Raw genomic sequence first — 18,971 nt, 5'->3', positions numbered from 1 at the left:
TATATATTGTTAAAAGGTTAGCACAATTAGGTTAGTTAATACATCTGTTATTTCACATATTTAACATTATTTTGTGTGTGTGGTGAGAATATGTAAAATTTACTCTCTTAGCAGCTTTCAAGTACACAGTACAGTATTGTTAACTGTAGTCATCATGCTGTACATTAGATTTAAATTCCCAGAACTTATTTATCTTATAACTGAAAGTTTGTACTCTTTAACAGAATCTCCATACCTCTTCCCGCCCTACCTCAACCCCCTAGCCCCTGGCAGCTCTGTTTATATGAGTTTGGCTTTTTAGATTCCACGTATAAGTGAGATCATGCATTATTTATCTTTCTCTGATTTATTTCACTTAGATAATACCCTCAAGTTTCATCCATGTTGTCACAAATGGCAGGATATCCTTCCTCATGGCCAAATAATATTCTCTTAAATATATATACTGCATCTTTATTCATTCATCCTTTGATGGATGTTGAGGTTGTTTCCATGTCTTGGCCATTGTGAATAATGCTGCCATGAGCTTGGGGGTGCAGATGTCTCTGCACTTTGAAATACTGTAATCTTTAGTTCTATTTCATTTTTTAACTGTTTCCATTTTACTGCTGAGATTCTACATTGTCACCATGTTTTCCATTAAGTCCTCGAACAGATTTTTAGTAGCTGCTTTAAAAGTCCTTGTTTGTTAATTCTCTCATGTGAGTTATTTCATTGCCTTTTTCTGTTTACTACTTCTTTTCCACCCTTGAGAATAGGTCACATTTTCCTGCTGCTTTTCATGTGTAGAAAGTTTTAATTTTAGAGTGGACATTGTGTATCATCCCTAAATTCTCTTTGTCTTCCTCTGATGAATATAATTAAATTAATTATAAATTATAATTATATTATAATATTATATATTATAAATTATAATTATATTAATAAATCATCTTCAACTTGTGGTGGCTTGGTCTTATACTTTAAGATCGGTTTGTAGAAAGCCTGAGATGTTTTTTAAGCCCTCGTAACTTGGTCAGGCTCATGTCTCCTCTGCAGTGGGCAGCAGCTGAGATTGTGGCTGAGTTCTTTCAGCTTTCCAGTTGTTGTTTTCCACTGGGCTCCTTGGACTCTTCCCTGAGTATACTTAGTTCAGGGGTCGGTGAAGAATTTGAAAGAGTTATATCAGTTTTTGAAGCTTATGCTGCTGTGTCACACCCATCTCCTGAATTTCCCCTGTGAATCTCTGGCAACTCTGTGGCCATGAATTTAATAAAACTGCAACTTTCTGCTTGAGTTCCAGTAGCCCTGTGCTTTTTGCAGACTAGGAATGCCCTCGGGAAAAGCTGTATAAATTTGAATCTCTTCGATTGTATTTCCCTTCTTTCAGTGGTCAGATTTTCCAGTTTCTACCTTCTCTTTCTGCTTTCAAATCATTATTTTACCCAGAGTTTTTTTTTTTTTGTTTGTTTTTTGTTTTTTTACAATTGTTATCTATGAAAGGGTTAGTTTAATGAGTTGGCAGAAGCTACTCCACTATTGTTAGAACTCTTCAGACTCATTTTGATTTATTTCAGACTGGCCCTTTAAGCACAGTTGCTGATTTAACACACATTTTGTTTTAGGGTTACACGTTTTTAACATAAGATAGAAACTCACTAGTGCTTCAATTATATATACTTGGTTTTAATAGGTAGTTATTTAGTGAAAAGCCTTGAGCTAAAGAATGTTTACAAAGACTGGTAAGAGGGACAGCCGTATTTCTGTTGCTATTTCTCTCCCACTTTATTAGCAGCAGCCTTTGATAGACAGCATTGGGACACATGGGACCAGATAATATTGGAAGAAAATGTCATTTTTCAACTGTCTTAGATAGGCTTTTACTTCTCTTGGTATTTCTACTTTGTGTAAGAAGTACTAAAATGTAAATGTTTGTCTCAACGGCTTCTGTCTCAAAATTCGTGTTTATGATAGGGCTGTGGGACATCTATTTACGTTTAAATGGTTAGCTAGAACCAGCTCAGGTTCAGAGGATAGGATCATTTTACAAATATTTGAGTTTATGGTTTTGACTTTAAGCAAAATATATTTAAAAGAAAGTATGTTCAAGAGGAAACTCGGTGAGTTGATTGTAGAGATTGTAAATGTAATGGCAATACATTTTTTAATAAACTGAGTGTTTTGTGCTTCTAGTACAAGTCTAAGGTTAACGTATAGTCAAAATACATATATTAAGGGGTGTTGATTTTTAGTTGCTCTCTTGAATTCGAACAGCTTATTTTGTTGTTTTAATGTACATATAACTTTAAAGATAAGAAGGTAGATTTTAAAATTTGAACTTGCTCTTTTAGAAAGTAAACGCTTTCAAAACTTAGTATTCTTCAGGTAAATCCTTAAGTATTTTTGCTCATGGAAGAAAAGTGAGGTACATTATAACCCCAATATGTGATATTTGACTTTTTCTCTTTAGTTGAGTGTTGTAAGAGGTAGAGAAGAGGTGGACACGTTCAGCCCATAGAGAAGAGGCAGGTGAACACGTTCAGCCTTTTCTACAATAGTTTAACCCTAAATAACATTTTCATCACTATCGATTAGAGTTTGCTTGAAAAGTAAAATTATTGTAGTGATTGTTTTTTACCAATTGTAGGAACTAATTATACGTACCTGAATCTGGTGCTAGGCTTGAAGTCAGTAGGGCTGGCAGTTGGGAAGGGAAGATGGACATGAAATGGGGGTAAGGTGAGGTTAAACTAGAACCTGCAAAGAAGATTTAGAACTTGTAGAAATGAATTGGAATGTATGAGCCCGAACTTGAGCCTTCATAACTCTCACTGGTTTCACACCTGCAACCTTGATGATGCAGGTGACCTGCAGTAGGTGTGGGACACCTCATCATGGAGCTGCACACACACTTGCCTCGGTATAATCTGGAAGAGCAAAGGTGGAGATCTGACAGGAGCTGGAAGAGCTTTGGGCCCAGTCGCTGCCCCATGTCAATGAAAGTGAGCCTAAAGAGCCATGACTGTGTGAGAACTGCCGTAACACCTGACTTTATGTTGATGTTCTTAACTTGGCTGCTGCTTCACTTCTGTCTTCTGAATCTCGTGGAAAAACTTTTTGAGGCCCAACCTAACCCACAACCATGTGGGGAATGGTATTTCGGAAAATGTAGTTGCAACCCAGCTAAGATAAAAAGCCATCACAGACCATCCCTTGTCACCACAGCACCAATGCAAACCTCTTTTAATCATATTTAACTTAAAAATAAAGCAAATTACAAACCTGTACTTTTGGTGAACATAATGCAACTATCCTTTGTTCAGCTGATAACATACAAATCCTTTCCTTAAGAAAAGGTACAAAATCCCTTTATCCATAGTTGTGTTAATTTTTTTTCTACCTACGTCACATTTTCTACTTATATCCTTAATGTAAGGATAAACTTACATTACTTACATAACTTAAATTTGGTAATACGATATTATATTAGCTACTATCAGATGGTTGTAGAAAGGGAGATAAAAATAAATTGACTAATATACAATTTTTTATATCATAAAAAGAAAAAATACTCATTAGAGTTTTCATTTCTGCAGCTAGTCATGTGGTTGTGGTTGCTACCTGTAATTGCCTTCTCCGGCTGTCATTCCACATTCCCTCTGTTCTTGGCAAGTACCTCAGCTGATTGTGGTTTCTTGCCTGGTAGGGTGACCTAAATCTTCATTCCTTAAGGGTCTGTGTCATTAGCCAGCCTGCCTGGATTATTTCCACTGCCTTTAATCACAGTACATGGAAATACTAAGTGGCCTTCTAGAGGAACTCCTGCATTCCAGACATACTTTTTCTTAGCCCCTCTTGTATAGTAGCAGCCCAGCTTCCCCTTGATTGTAAGATCAGTCACCCTAGTCAGTTCTGTAACCCTCTTTGTTGATTCATTGACACGAAAAGCCCAAAGTGGCTGGGTGACAGTCTCAACTTCCAGTTGAATGAAACTATTACTGTATCCCTTGGTGGAAATTAAGATCTACCAAGGGAACTGTATGGGCATGGATGAATGCATCATATGATGTATTGTGTTATGTATCAGTGAATTGGGAAGCAAAGTAAGTCAGTTAAGAATGAGAATGAATTAATACAAAATAATATAGTCTCACAGTACTCGGGAGTTAATCAGGATACCCTGTTCAGAAATATTTACTTTGAAAGAATTGTAGATATATCCGAAATGTGCGTGTAGTTTTTTCTTGTTTATTACCCAGTATTTAATAATGGACAGGTGGTCGGTAGCTGTTGCATTCTGATTCTAGATCTGACGTGCTTTTTTGGATTTTTTATTTACCTAAAGCAAACAATTGTATTTACTATTTTGAGCTTTTATAAGTTAATAAGACTAAAACAGTGAGCGTAAATGACTTCTTTTTCACAAGTGAAAATACTATAGTAGCACTGCATGTCATGTCTAATCTGAAACTGGAAATTATAATAATGTAGTGATTAGGATGGTGAGCTTGGAGCCAGACTGCCTGGCCTTAAATCCCAGCTCTTCTGCTTACCATGAATTCCAGTTAGCTATTACTCGGTAACAACCCCCACTCCCCCAGAATTTCAGTGGCTTAAAATGAGTGTGTGTTATTATGAATCTGTAGATCAGGTGGATGACTCTGATCATCTGGGCTAGATTTGGCTCATTACAGTTGAGCTGATTTCATCTGGGATTGCTCATGTATCTGTGGTCACCTGGCAGGTTGGCTGGAGGCTGGCTGATCTATGGTGGCTTCTCATATTTCTGGCGGTTGGCTGACTATCTGCTGGATGATGGAGGGTGACTGAGGCACATATCTCATCATTTATTAGGCAAGTCTGGTCTTGTTCACATGGTGGGGGGCAGGATTCTAAGAGAGGTAGTAGAAACATGCAAGGTCTCTTGAGGTCAGCACTTGAAACTGGCACAGTGTCACTTCTGCCACTTTCTGTTGGTTCAGGGCAAGTCATGAGGCCAGACAAGGCTCAAGATGTGGGGAAATCAACTTTGCCTTTTGTTGGGAGGAGCTGCAGTGTCACATTGCTGGGGGTATGGATACTAGGAGGGGTGGAGAATTGGGGCCATTTTATATTCATCCTACCATGTAACACCATCACGCACAAATCTCTCCATCTCTTTGAATCTATTTCCTAACCTGTAAAAATGGTTAGGAGAGTAATGATACTTTTTGAGACAGTTTTGAAGAATAGATAAAATAATCTATATAAAGTGTCTTTGACAGTGTCTTGATATATGCCAATATGTACTCAGTAAATTTTTATTATTACTACTTGGTAATAATTAGCCGGGTGTTTTATATTCATTACTATATACTCATAATAATCCTTTGATAGTGTCATTATTTCCTTCTTATAGCTGAGGAGACAGGCTGAGCTGCTTAAGTTACCAATATGCCAAGATTGGTTGTAGACCCAACATTTGAACCAAAGTATTATCATGTTTTTGTTTTTTTGCTTTGAGAGCCAGTACAGTGGTAACATATGTGGGCTCTGGAACTGTGTTAAGAGTCCTTGTCCCAGACCTTACTAGCCTTTCCGCCTTGGGCAAATTACTTAACCTCTTTGTGCATCACTTTCTAGGAAAGGAGATTACTTACCTCCAAAGGTTGCTGGTGAGGATTAAATGAATTAATACACATTAAGTGTTTAGAACTGTGAGCACAGGCTAGATAGGTACTCAGTATGTTGTTATTTCTTCTCCTCTTAATATTATACCATGCTGCCTTTAGTCTAAACCTTTAAAACCTTTCTTACAGAAAAACATAAATGAGACTGAAATTGTCACCCTTTTTAGAGCTATCTAATTTTTTCATGAAGTATTATTAACCTTTATGGTTAGTTTCCTAATATAATAATTAATTATGGGTTTTACTGGTGTGAATTGGTTATATATAGGGACATTTCAATTTGAGGAAAAACTATTCCACAGTGTTTTGGGTTTTTTTTTCCCCCTCATCTCCTTTCTGAGCTTTGCTTGCATAAGGTCATTCATTTCTGTGGCTTCCATTCTATGTTGGTTACCCCCAAATCAACATCTGAAGTTTGACCTGACTCCTGGTTTTCATTCCTTAATTGGTTTTTCTTCTTTCTCAAATTAGTTATTAAATTTACTATTTCTGTAATCTCTCACACCTTCTCTTCCTCTTTATGTTTATTGCTTTTGGTTTAATCCAGATCCTCATGATTCTTTTTCCTTCTCTCTCTCTCTTTTTTTAATATCTGACCTTATTTATTTGTTACTCTTGGAACATCATATTTTTGACTGAACTCAGAGATGGAAGCTCTCAGAGAGGACAGCTTCTGTCTCTTGGTAGTTTGTTCCTTGTGTTTTTCTTTGACCTCCTTCATTCTTTTGGCCAAAAGTTTAGCATATTCTGCAGCCTTTCCTTATTTTTCTTAGCATGCTGTTCTTTCAGGGCAAATAGGTTGATGTTTGTGTTACAGAACATGTGGAGTAACAAACACTGCATGCATCTTGGGTGCTTTGGTCCTTGGTTTCTTACTTTCTCTGTTTAGGTGCTTTCTCATGACATGCTGGCAGACATCATCTTTAGAGAGATTGAAAAGTTTGTGAATTCTAGCTATTTTGGACCCCAGGGCGATGAGGCACAGTCGTATCAGTGAGTCCAGGAATATCCTCTCTGTCCCCTTTTTATGATGACCAAATTGAGAACACTTAGATTGGCATTCGCAATGCAACCCTGAACAAATTTGCACTTTCTTTCTCCAGTTTTCCTTGATCTATAACAGAACTTCACCTTAACTCAGTAGCAGACAGACACAGCCATGGATCAGGACACCCTGCTTCATGGGGAAACCTTGTTTATCATTTCCCACTACTGATTTGGACTATATAACCCTTCCATTCTTCACCCAGAACATTAGCAGCAACTTCTATAGCCATATGCTTTGCATAAAAGGTATGAAGTTTGCATTTATCATCTACTTCAGTGAGTTTCTGGCAACCAGTGGCTCGGAAAGAGATGTTCAACTTCATTCTGAAGCAGCTGACTGCCTCTGAGGTGCCACGAAAAAGAGCTTTTTTATAGAGAGCAAACCAGTGGGAGAAGGAAGGGGAGAGAAGGACAAAATAGGGATAGAGGATAAAAGAAAGGGTTATTATGGGATTTTATGAAATCGTGTGTGAAACCTTTGACAATTGTAAAGCACTATAAAATTTAAAGAATCTTTTGTTCACTAAAAAAGTAAATTTAAAAAATTAGTAACCTCCTAATCAGTCTCTTAAGTTCTATTCTTACCTTTTTCTAGTCCATCTTTCAGGAACTGTCAAAATAGTTTATGTAAAAGACATTTGATCATTTTATTCCCTTGGTTAAAACTTTAAATTCTCATTGCTCACAAGAAAAAAATAAATTTGATCATTTAGGTTTCTTGATGAATCTGCCTCTGCTTCCCTCTCCAGCAGAATCTTTAGTTACTTAGCGACAAAATTTCTGAGTTCTGGCTATGTGAAATTACCCTGTACTGTCATATTCTCTTGCATGTCTATACATTTCTTTTAATTTCGTCTGAAATCCTCTGCCTAGATTTGTTCTGTTGGCAGACTTAGTGCATCTTTTTTGGAGATTTACTGAAGTGTGATTTCTCAGGGAAGGTTTCCTTATCCCTACTATACACTGTCAGACTCCTGATTCTTTGCCTGGACTGGTATATGCTTTTATTATAGCTTTTATCACATTGATATTTTTAAACATCTTTGTTTCGATATAATTTGTATACCATACAGTTCACTAATTTAAAGTGTATAGCTCAGTGGTTTAGTATATTTACAGAGTTATGCATTATTACCATAATTTTAGAACATTTCATTATCCCAAAAGAAACCTACATTTCTTAGCCAACACCTCCTAGCATCTCACCCTCCTTCCCCCCTCCATCCTGCAGTCATTGATCTGCTTTCTGTCTCCAGAGATATGCCTATTCCATACATTTCATATTAGTGGAATCATTTATTATTTAGTCCTTTGTAGTTGGTATCTTTAACTTAATGTTTTCAAAGTTCAGCAATCTTGTAGTATTATATGTTAGTACTTCATTTCTTTTTATTGCCAAATATTTCATTGTATGGGTAGACAATATTTTATCCATTCGTTAGTTGATGGGCATTTGAGTTGTTTCTGCTTTAGCTATTATGAATAATACTATAATGAGCATTTGTGTACAAGTTTATGTGCAGACATACATTTTTATTTCTCTGGATATATACGTAGGATCATTTGGTAACTGTTTAACTGTTTGAGAAAATACCAGACTGTTTTCCAAAGCTGCAGTGTCATTTAACATTCCCACCATCAGTGTATGAAGGTTTTAATTTCTCTACATCCTTGTCCACACTTGTTATTGTTGTCTGTGTTTTTGATTACAGCCATTCTAGTGGGTGTGAACAAGTATTTCGTTGGGATTTTGATTTGCATTTCCTGATGGTTAATGATGTTGAGCAACTTTTCATGTGTGTATTAACCATTTGCATATCTTCTTTGGAAGACTATTCAGAGCCTTTGTCACATTTTAAAATTGAGTTGTAATAGTTCTTTATATATTCTAGATATAAGCCCCTTATCAGTTATGATTATGTAATTTTTCTCCCATTCTGTTGGTTGTCATTCACTTTGTTGATACTGTCCTTTGAGCTATAAAAGTTTTTTTGTTTTTGTTAAAAATTCCCACTTATCCTTGTATTCAGAGTTGAGCCTAGTCTCTCTCTTCTGTTGTTATAGTCTTGACACTTAAAGGAGTCCAGAATAAGTGACCATGGCATAAAAGTTATTTTGAGAAGAAATCTCTTAACCTGCCTAAAAACGGAGTTTCCCCAAAGAACTCAATTGTCATAAATTCCCTTTTGGGGAGCAGCCAGGAAAGATTGACTCTTATCACTGGAGATGAAAAGTTGCTACACCATACCTAAATAGACATTGTCACAGAACTACCTTGTCTCTCATCTGTTCTTGTAAGGGCCCATTTATCTTTCCAAAAAGTCATTTATTTTCCTGTAAGTGCCCTTCACTTATTAAGGTGCTATATAAGTCCCAGATTCTAAACATCTCCTTGAGTCACATTTTTCTGTAAACTTGTTTGTATACATACATATGTGAATAAAAGTCTGTCTTTTCTCTTGCTAATCTGTTGTATGTATGTAACCTTTTTTCTCTATCTTAAGTTTGCTGGCTGGGGCCTTACAAATTAGACTGACAAAAGAATAATGCATTTTTAGAGAAGTGACAGGACAGAGGAAAAGGATTCTTGAGTTTCTAAGGGTGGCAAGTTGTGGAAAGTTAAATGTATGGGGAAATAATGGAAGATAAGGACTAGTGAAAATTTTAATGTTAAAATTTTTAAATTGAGATGTAATTGACTTATTAGTTTCAGGTATACAATATAATGATTTGATATTTGTATATATTGTGAAATGATCACCACAGTAAGCCTAATTATAGTTAACCTCTGTCACCACACAGTTAGGAGTTTTTTCTTTTAAAATTCACTCTTAGCAAATCTCAAATGTACAATGCAATATTATTGTATATAGTCACCATGTTACATCCCCATGACTTACTTACTTTATAACTGAAAATTTGTACTTTTTGACCATGTCCACCCATTTTGCCCATCTCTTCCTCTACCTCTGGCAACCACCAATCTAAATTGTTCCCTGTAGCTATGAATTCGGTTGTTTTCTGTTCTGTTTAGATTCCACATATAAGTCATATCATAGGGTATTTGTCTTTTTCTCTCTGACTTATTTCACTTATCATAATGCCCTCAAGGTCCATTTAATGTCTGAAGAGTGTTCTATTGGAATTAAATTTGGAATTAAGTCTGGCTTTATCAATTACAAGTGTTACGACCTTGTGGACTGTGGACATGTTGCTTCTCTTAATCTCTAAGAGAACATCATGTATCTCAGGGTTACTGGAATAACACAAAGTACATAAAAGTAACTTATGTAGCTCCTCGCAAATAGGTGCTTAGCGACTATTAGTTTTATTCTTTCATTTATTATATAATAAATACAATAATTTGCCAATCTAAAAGTAAACTTTTCTTTTCAAAATACTGAAGTATTTTCATAATGTACTTGCCTGCAGCCAGAGACTTCCCTAACACTGTGAAATATAGTTACATCTTGGGTTCTAGAAATTTGTCAAGATGCTAAGCTAGAAGTGACAATTACTTTTTCTCTTTTAAACAATTTTATATTTTAAAAACACAAATGGAGATCGTAGTATATATGTGTATTGTTTTGCTGCTTCAATTTAATATGTATTTTGGACTTTGATCTGGGTCAGCACATAAATTGCCTCATCAATTTTAGTTTTGTATGTGTATACCAAAAATTGCTTAACTTTTCCAATGCAGGACATGTAGGCAATTTTCAGTATTTTGCTATTATACCTATCTCCGCATGTAAATACAAAAAAATGTAGTCTGTGTTCCCATTGCCTGGTATCTTGAGGTTGAAACTGGCATGGGACTAAGGGAAGAGTCAAGGAAATGGGACCGAATTAGAACCAGGAGCAGTAATGGAACCATACCGAAAACCTTCTCTACTTTGGGATTACTGTTTATTTTCCTGACAGTAAACCCTTTTTTGTTGTTGAATGTAGCTGGACTAGGAAATTTCGTTCCTTAACACGTCACAAATCCAAATGAATATTGTGAGGCTTTTCACTAGTCTCAGTAGAAATGGTCTAGTGTTTTGTAATTAAGTTTAATTATTTGTTCTTTACTTCTGAAAACTAGTTTATTGTATTGAAGAATTTTCTTTCTCATCCTGGTTTGCTGTAAGATATTTATATAAATCAGGAATAGTGAGCAGTTTAATTTAGATAATCTTGTGCTTTTTTTTTTTTTGCCGATCAATAGAATTCTTTCATTAATAAATTCTCTGATGTTGACAGTCTTTGCAGAGTGAACTTGTTTGCGAGAGAGCCATCGCACACTAGTGAGACAGTGAAATTATGTGCATATTTATTACTTGTCTCATCTAAAACAGATTCCTGAGCTATGATTGAACCACCTCTGAATCAGTACCCCTGACTTAGAGAATTGCTGTATCCTCATAGCTTAAATCTATTTTACCTTAAACCATCCATTTACTCTCTAGGGAGGGGGAACTATACTGATTATCTTGGCTAGTTAGGGCCTATTTAATGGACTTAGATGTTACTACTACCCTAAATTCATTGCAGCTATGTTATCAAAGAGGGGTGTAATGATTGTAGGGGAGGCAAACACATATCCACGTTGTTTTGGGCATTTTTGCAATGTAAAAATATGAGATAAATAAGAGACTTGTCAAATGTTTACTAGATTTTTTTCCTCTTGTGGTACACCTGATAGTGACATTTTTTTTCTGTTGGGTTGTTTTTCTTCACTGTTTATCGATGTTCTTAGTATATTCTGGTTGCTAGCTTTAAAAAAAAGTTGAATTGCAAATACCTTTTCCCATATGAGGTATTAATTTTAATGTAGTAAAGCTTATCAGTCTTTTATTTTTTGATTTATGTATCTACTTACATTTAGTTTGATTTAAGAAATCTTTCCAGACTTGGATAATAAAACACATCTCTTGTTTTAAACCTTCGTCTTTCATTTTAGTTTATTGGGGGTGCTATTATATCTTTTTTGCCATCAACAGTGGGATAGGCCTTGAAATTCTTTTTTTCCTTTATGAATATTCAGATTCCTTTAATAAAGACTCTGTCTTTTCTGCGTTGATCTGTAAAACTAACTCTCATAATCAAGTTTCCATATGTGTGTGGGTCTATTTCTGGACTCAGTTCTGTTCCATGATCTATTTGTCTATCCTCACTGTAATAACTTTTGCTGTCTGGTAGGACACATTCCCTCTACTTTATTTTTCAATGGGTGTTCTGACTTTTTGCACATCCAGATAATTTTAAAATTGGTGCTAAAGTCTTTCAGGTGCTCTGTTGAATTATATATCTAGAATACTTTGGGGGAGAATTGACATCTTTATGATAGTGAATATCTTTATGATATGAACATAATACACCTGTAATCAATTCTACTTTATGTTTTTTAATAAGGTATTATAGTTTTCGTCATGTAGGTCTTAAACATGTTTGCTTAGATTCTAAAAACGCACCTTATACTTTTGATTTTAAATTACATTTTCAGTTGCTTTGACAGGTATATGGAAATACAGTAGATTTTTGCATGGTAATCTGTCCATCTTGCTAAGCTTTTAGTTTTCTAATATTTTGCTATTTATGAATTTCTATATAGCAGATTGTGTCACCTGCAAATATAAATAATAGTTTCTTTCTAATCCTTATACCACACATTTACTTTTCTTAGAGTACTAGTTAGAATCTTCTGGTAAATATTTAAGAGTAGTAGTGATAGTGGAATTATTATTGTTTCTGATTTTAAAAGGAATACTTGATATGTTTCACCATTAAGAATGATGTTTTTTGTTGGTTTTTGGTAGGTAACCTTTATCAGGTAATCATATTTCCTTTTCTTGTATCTTTAGCAAAGGGGTATTGATTTTTCACGTGTTGAGACAGTTTTATTTCTTCCTTCAGTGTGTTGATGTGGTAAGTGATATTGATAGATATCTTTCTGGTCATAAACCAACGTTGGGTTATTAGAATAAATTGAATTTGGTCATAATATAAGTGTACTGTCCAATATAGTAGCCACTAGCCACATGTGGCGATTTAAATTTAAATTAATGAAAATTAAATAAAATTAAAAATCCAGTTTCTAAGACATACCAACCATATTTCAAGTGTTAATTGAAGCTAGCAGCTGTCATATTGAACAATGCAAATTAGAACATTTCCATTGCAGAAAATTCTATTGGGCAGTGCTGTAATATCACTCTTTTAAAAGTACAAGTTGGAGTTACGTGGCTAATTCATGTACATATGTTTGCTTATGAGTTTTCGTAATATTTTCTGATTTTCATGTCAAAGTTATATTAGTTTCACAGAAAGAGATGGGAAATACTCTTTTCATTTCTGTTCTCTGGAAGCTTTTGTAAAAAGATGGAACCATTGTATTCTTTAAGTTTGAAACAACTCATTAAGCCTGATGTTTTGTTTGTGGGACGATTTTAATTTTCAGTTTCTTTAATGATTATTAGCCTATTTAAATTTTTTTTATTTCTTCTAGAATAAGTTTTTGTTACTTACATGTTTTCTAGGAAATTATATCACCTGAGTTATCAGGTTTATTAGCATAAATCAGGAGTCAGCAAACTGTTGCCTGCAGGCTGCCTGCCTCTTTTTGTAAATAGAGTTTTATTGGATGAGTGATACTCATTCATATTGTCTGTGATTGCTTTAGTGCTATAAATGCAGAGTTAGGGCAGAAGGTATGAGCCACAAGCCAGAAACATTTATTGTGTAGTGCTTTAAGGAAGAGGTTGTCAGTCCTTGGCTTAATGTATTCTTAAAGTCATCCTTTTAATACTCATACTAATCTCTGTAGTTAATCCCTTTTTAAAATTCCTAATATTAATTCTTAAAATTTCTATTCTTGATCCACCTCATCAGAAATTCATCAGTTAAAAAAATTATTTAGATGTATTCTCCTAATTAATTAATTTCTGCTCTTTACTATTTTCTTTCTCTATTCTTTGGGATCATTTTTGGTTTATTCTTATTTTCTTTTCCTGGCTTTTTAGGTTTCATGCTTAAGCATATTTATTTTAACCTTTTTTTCTTTTCAGCATAAACAAATAAGGCTTTCAATTTTCCTTTCTATTCTACTTTCTCTAATTCCTACAGGTTTTATGTCTATTTTTTCTTATGTCTCTCAGTTATAATTATTTTATTATTTTCGTGTTTTTATAGTTCCTAATGTGGAACTGCTTATCTTTTCGGTTTCTACCCATTGATTACATTTTAGTCAAAAGTGTGCGGTGTGTGAGATCTGGATTCTTTTGAATTTGTTATATACAAGATTGCCATTAGTTATTCTGAGTGTTACATACTGTGCTTAAGAATCTATAAGGGTACAGGGTTCTATAAATGACCAACAAATCAAACTTGTTAATTATCTTATATAAGTCTTCTGTATCTTTAGTAATTTTTCTAGTGTATAATCTGTCAATAGTAGAATAAGTGTTAAAATGCTTTGTACTGTGTTCATGGGTATGTCAGATTATCCCTATGGTTTTATCAAATTTTGCTATATTTGCATGTTATCTAATAGTTCATATAAATTTAAAATTACTTTCCTTATATCTGGAGGAAACTCTAGTTTGAAAAGATACATGCACCCTGGTGTTCATAGCAGCACTATATATAATAGCCAAGACATGAAAGGAACCTGAATGTCCATCAACAAATGACTAGATCAAGAAGTTGTGGTATATATATTATTATTATTGTTTCTGATTTTAGAAGGAATACTTGATATGTATGATAAGTATGATGGAATACTACTCAGCCATCAAAAGGGTAAAATGCCATTTGCAGCAACATTCTTTGACCTGGAGATTGTCATACTAAGTGAAGTAAGCCAGAAAGAGAAAGAAAAATACCGTATGATATCACTTATGTGGAATCTGAAAAAAATGACACAAATAGACAAATGAAATTTACAAAACAGAAAGAGACAGACATAGGAAACAAACTTATGGTTACCTGGAGAGGTGAGGGGGATAAATTGGGAGTTCAGGATTTTCAGATAACAAACTACTATATTTAAAATAGATAAAACAAGGTCCTACTGTATACCACAGGGAACCATAATAACTTTGTAATAACCTATAATTAAAAAGAATATGTAAAGAAATATATATATGTATAACTGAAACACTGGGCTGTACACCAAAAATTAACAACATTGTAAACTGACTATACTTCAATAAAAAAAAATTAAATTACTTTCCTGGTGATTAGAATATTTTAATAATTTTTGATGACCTCTCTATGTCCTATAATTCTTTGTCTTTTAAAATCTTTTTGCCCATTGATAATAATGTAAGCAACCACTTTTCTTTTTCTTATAGTTTCCATTTTCTATTTGTCCTACCTTTCCTTTTTCTTTGCTTCCTTTTATTTCTTTTTAAAAAAGTTATTTTCATTTTAGCACAGTCTGTTTTCTTTTTTTTAAAGTTTTGTTTTGATTGAATAAATTTAACATGTAACATTGTATAAGATGTACAATAGGTTACTATGATACATTTATATGTTGTATGAGTGTAGATGTAGCGATATTAATCACATTGCCTACAGTACAATATTATTTCTGTGTTCATTATTCTGTGCATTCAATTTCTATGGCTTATCTGCTACTTATAAATTTGTACCCCTAAACACCATCAATGTTGTCCCCTTTTTCCCTACTCCATGCACCCCCTGGTAAGCACCAATTTTTTTTTTTGTGGGTTTAACTTTTTGAATTCTACTTATAAGTGATAACATACAGTACTTGTCTTTGTCAGATTTGTCTCACTTAGCATAATATGCTCAAGTTACATCTGTGTTGTTGCAATGGCAGGTTATCCTTCTTTCTTATGGTTGAATAATAATTCCTTTGTGTGTATGTATTACTTCTATATTATCCATTTATCCACTGATGAGTATTTGGGTTGCTTCCATATTTTGGATATAGTAAATAAAGTTGTGATAAACCTGGAGGTGCATGAACTCATCAAAATCCTGTTTTCATTTCCTTTGGGTATATACTGAGAAGTGTAATTGCAGAAGTGTAATTGTTGGTTTGTATGGTGGATCTATTTTTAATTTGTTGAGGAACCTACCTCCATTGTTGCTTTCCATAGGGGCTAGACCAATTTACATTCCCAGCAACAACGTATAAGGGTTCGCTTTACACCTCATCTTTGCCAACACCTTTTGTCTCTTGCCTTCTTGATCATATAGCTCTCTCTCTTTTTTTTTTTTTTTTTTTTTTGGTGGAGGGGAAGGTAATTAGGTTTAATTAATTAATTTTTTAATGGGGGTACCGGGGATTGAACCCAGGGCCTCGTTCATGCTAAGCACACTACTTCTGAGCTATACTCTCCCCTGATAGATATCTCATTGTGGTATTGACTTGCATTCCCTGATGATTAGCATCTTTTCATGTGCCTGTTGGCCATTTTGATGTTCTTTTTGGAAAAATGTCTTTATTTTTTCTGCCTACTTTTTAATTGGATTGTTTGTATTTTTGTTATTAAATTCTTTGTATATTTTGTATATTAACCCGTTATCTGATACATGGTTTGGGAAATTTCTCTCTGTACATTTTTTTCACTTTGTTATTTCTTTTGCTTTACAGAAGTTTTTGAGTTTGATATAGTTCCATTTGTTGATTTTTACCTTTGCTGTTTGTGCTTTTGGTGTCGTGTCCAAAAAAATCATTGCTAAGACCAATATTGGCCAGCTTCTTACCTGCATTTTCTTCTAGGAGTTTAATGGTATCAAGTCTTGTTTTGTCTTTGATCCATTTTGAGTTAATTTTTGTTAGTTGTGAGTGTTGTGTGATTGGGGTCCAGTTTTTTTGTTATGCATATATTTCTCCAGTTTTCCCAGCATTGTTTCTTGAAGAGACTATTTTCCCTTTGGGTATTTTTGGCTTCCTTGTTAAATATTATTTGACCATATATGCCAGGATTTAATTCTGGACTCTATTCTGTTCCATTGGCTGATGTGTCTGTTTTCTGTGTTTTTATTACTATGGTTTTATGGTATAGTTTGAAGTCTGGAAGTGTGGTATCTTTGGCTTTATTCTTTTTTTCTTAGTATTGCTTTGGCTGTTTGGGGTCTTTTGTGGGCCCATACAAATTTTAGGATTATTTCTTCTATTCCTATGAAGAATGTCATTTTTATTTCATGGAGGTTATGTTTAATCTGTGGATAGCTTTGGGTAGTATGGCCACTTTAACAATATTCTTTCGATTCATGAACATGAGAAGTCTTTCCATTTGTTTGTGTTTTTGATTTATTTTAGCGGAGTCTTGTAGTTTTCATTATGCAGATCTTTCACTTCCTTGGTTAAATTTGTTCATAAAAATTTTTTTTTGATGCTGTTGTAGCTTGAATAGTTATCTTTATTTTTCCAATGCTTCATCATTAGTATAAAGGACTGCAGCTCATTTTTGTATGTTGATTTTGTATCCTTCCACTTTACCGAAGTTATTGATTAATTTAAATAGTTTTTAGTTGTATTTTTTGGGATTCTATATATGAGATCATGTCATTAGCAAATAGCAACTGTTTTACTAATTTGGATGCTTTTTACCTGTCCATCTTGTGTAACTGTTTTAGCTAGGACTTGCAGTAATATATTGAGTAGGAATGATGAAAATGGGCATCCTTGTCTTGTTCTGGATCTTAGAGGAAACACTTTGAATTTCTTTCCATTGAACATAACGTTAGTTGTGGGTTTGTCTTATATGGCATTTGTTATGTTGAGGTATGTTCCTTCCATACCCACTATGTTGGGTTTTCATCACGAAAGGATTTTTGTATTTTGCCAGTGCTTTTTCTGTGTCTTTTGAGATGATCATGTGATTTTAATCTTTTATTTTATCGATGTGATACATTACATTTATTGACTTGCATATATTGAACAATCCTTATATCCCAGGGATAAATCCGACTTGGCCATGGTGTATGATCTTTTGATGTATACTTCCCCCTGCCCCCACCCCAAGGGTGGAGGTAATTAGATTTCTTTATTTTAATAGAGGTCCTGGGGATTGAACTCAGGACCTTGTGCATGCTAAGTATCTACCACTGAGCTTTATCCTCCCCCACCTTTTGATGTGTTCTTGAATTTGGCTTGCTAATTGAGAATTTTTGCATCTATATTCATAAGGAATATTGGTCTATATATTTTTTCTTATGGTATCCTTATCTGGTTTTTGTATCAAGGTAATGCTGTCTTTGTAGAATGAGTTAGAACATGTTCCCTCTTTCTTAATATTTTGGAAGAGTTTGAGGAGGATTTGTGTTAATTCTTTAAATGTTTGGTAGAATTTTCCATTGAAGCTGTCCGGTCCTGGAGTTTTCTATGTTGGGAGGTTTCAAATTATTGATACAATCTCTTCTCATTATTGATCTGTTCAAATTTTCTGTTTCTTCTTGATTTAGTCTTGATAGGTTGTTTCTAGAAATGTATCAGTTTCCTCTAGGTTATGTAATTTGTTGGCATAAAAATTGTTCTTAGTAGTCACTTATGATTCTGTGTATTTCTGTATTATCAGTTGTAATGTCTCCTTTTTGTCTTTAATTTTGAGTCTTCTTTTCTTTTCTTTTTTTTTTTTTTTGAAGTAGCTAAAGGTTTGTCTATTTTCTTTATCTTTTTGAAGAACCACCTCTTAATGTCATTTTGATCCTTTTCATTGTTTTCCTGGTCTCTCTTATTTCTGCTCTGATCTTTATTGTTTCCTTTCTTTTACTAACTTTGAACTTAATGTGTTCTTCTTTTTCTGGTTCCAAAAGATAGTTGATATAGTTTCAGTTTTATCAAATTTGCCAAGATTTGTCTTGTGGCCTAAGATCTATTCTGGAGAATGTTCCATGTGCACTTGAGAAGAATGTGTATTCTGCTGCTGTTGGATTAATTGTTCTTTATATGTCTGTTAAGTCCATATGTTCTAAAGTGTGGTTCAATTCCATTGTTTCCTTACTGATTTTCTGTTTGGATGATTTATCCATAGCTGATAGGGGGAGTTTGAAGTCCCATATTATTATTGTATTGTTGTCTATTTCTCCTTTAAGATTTGTTAGTATTTGCTTAATATTTTCAGTGCTTGAGTGTTAGGGGCATTTACACTTAGTTTTGTTATGTCTGTACATATTGATCCCTTTATCGTTGCATAATGACCTTTGTCTCTTGTTACTCTTTTGGCTTGAAGTCTGTTTTGTCTGATACAAGTATGCTCTGCCTGCCTGCTTTTGATTTCCATTTGCTTGGAATATCATCTTCCTGTCCTTTCACTT

The 18,971-nt window shown here is 34.1% G+C and overlaps 1 protein-coding gene and 1 pseudogene across 6 annotated transcripts in view; one reads left to right on the top strand and one right to left on the bottom strand.

Moving 5' to 3' along the window:
• PDS5B (PDS5 cohesin associated factor B) overlaps positions 1-18,971 on the top strand; it is a 163,850-nt gene that overhangs the window by 16,822 nt on the left and 128,057 nt on the right. The window lies entirely within an intron of this gene.
• Positions 6,247-7,128, bottom strand: LOC102515934 (annotated as a pseudogene).

This window comes from Camelus ferus, chromosome 14 (genome assembly GCF_009834535.1).
Source record: "Camelus ferus isolate YT-003-E chromosome 14, BCGSAC_Cfer_1.0, whole genome shotgun sequence".
Taxonomy (NCBI): domain Eukaryota; kingdom Metazoa; phylum Chordata; class Mammalia; order Artiodactyla; family Camelidae; genus Camelus; species Camelus ferus.
The sequence above is the reverse complement of the archived record's forward strand: the minus strand, read 5'-3'. Positions and strand labels throughout refer to the sequence as shown.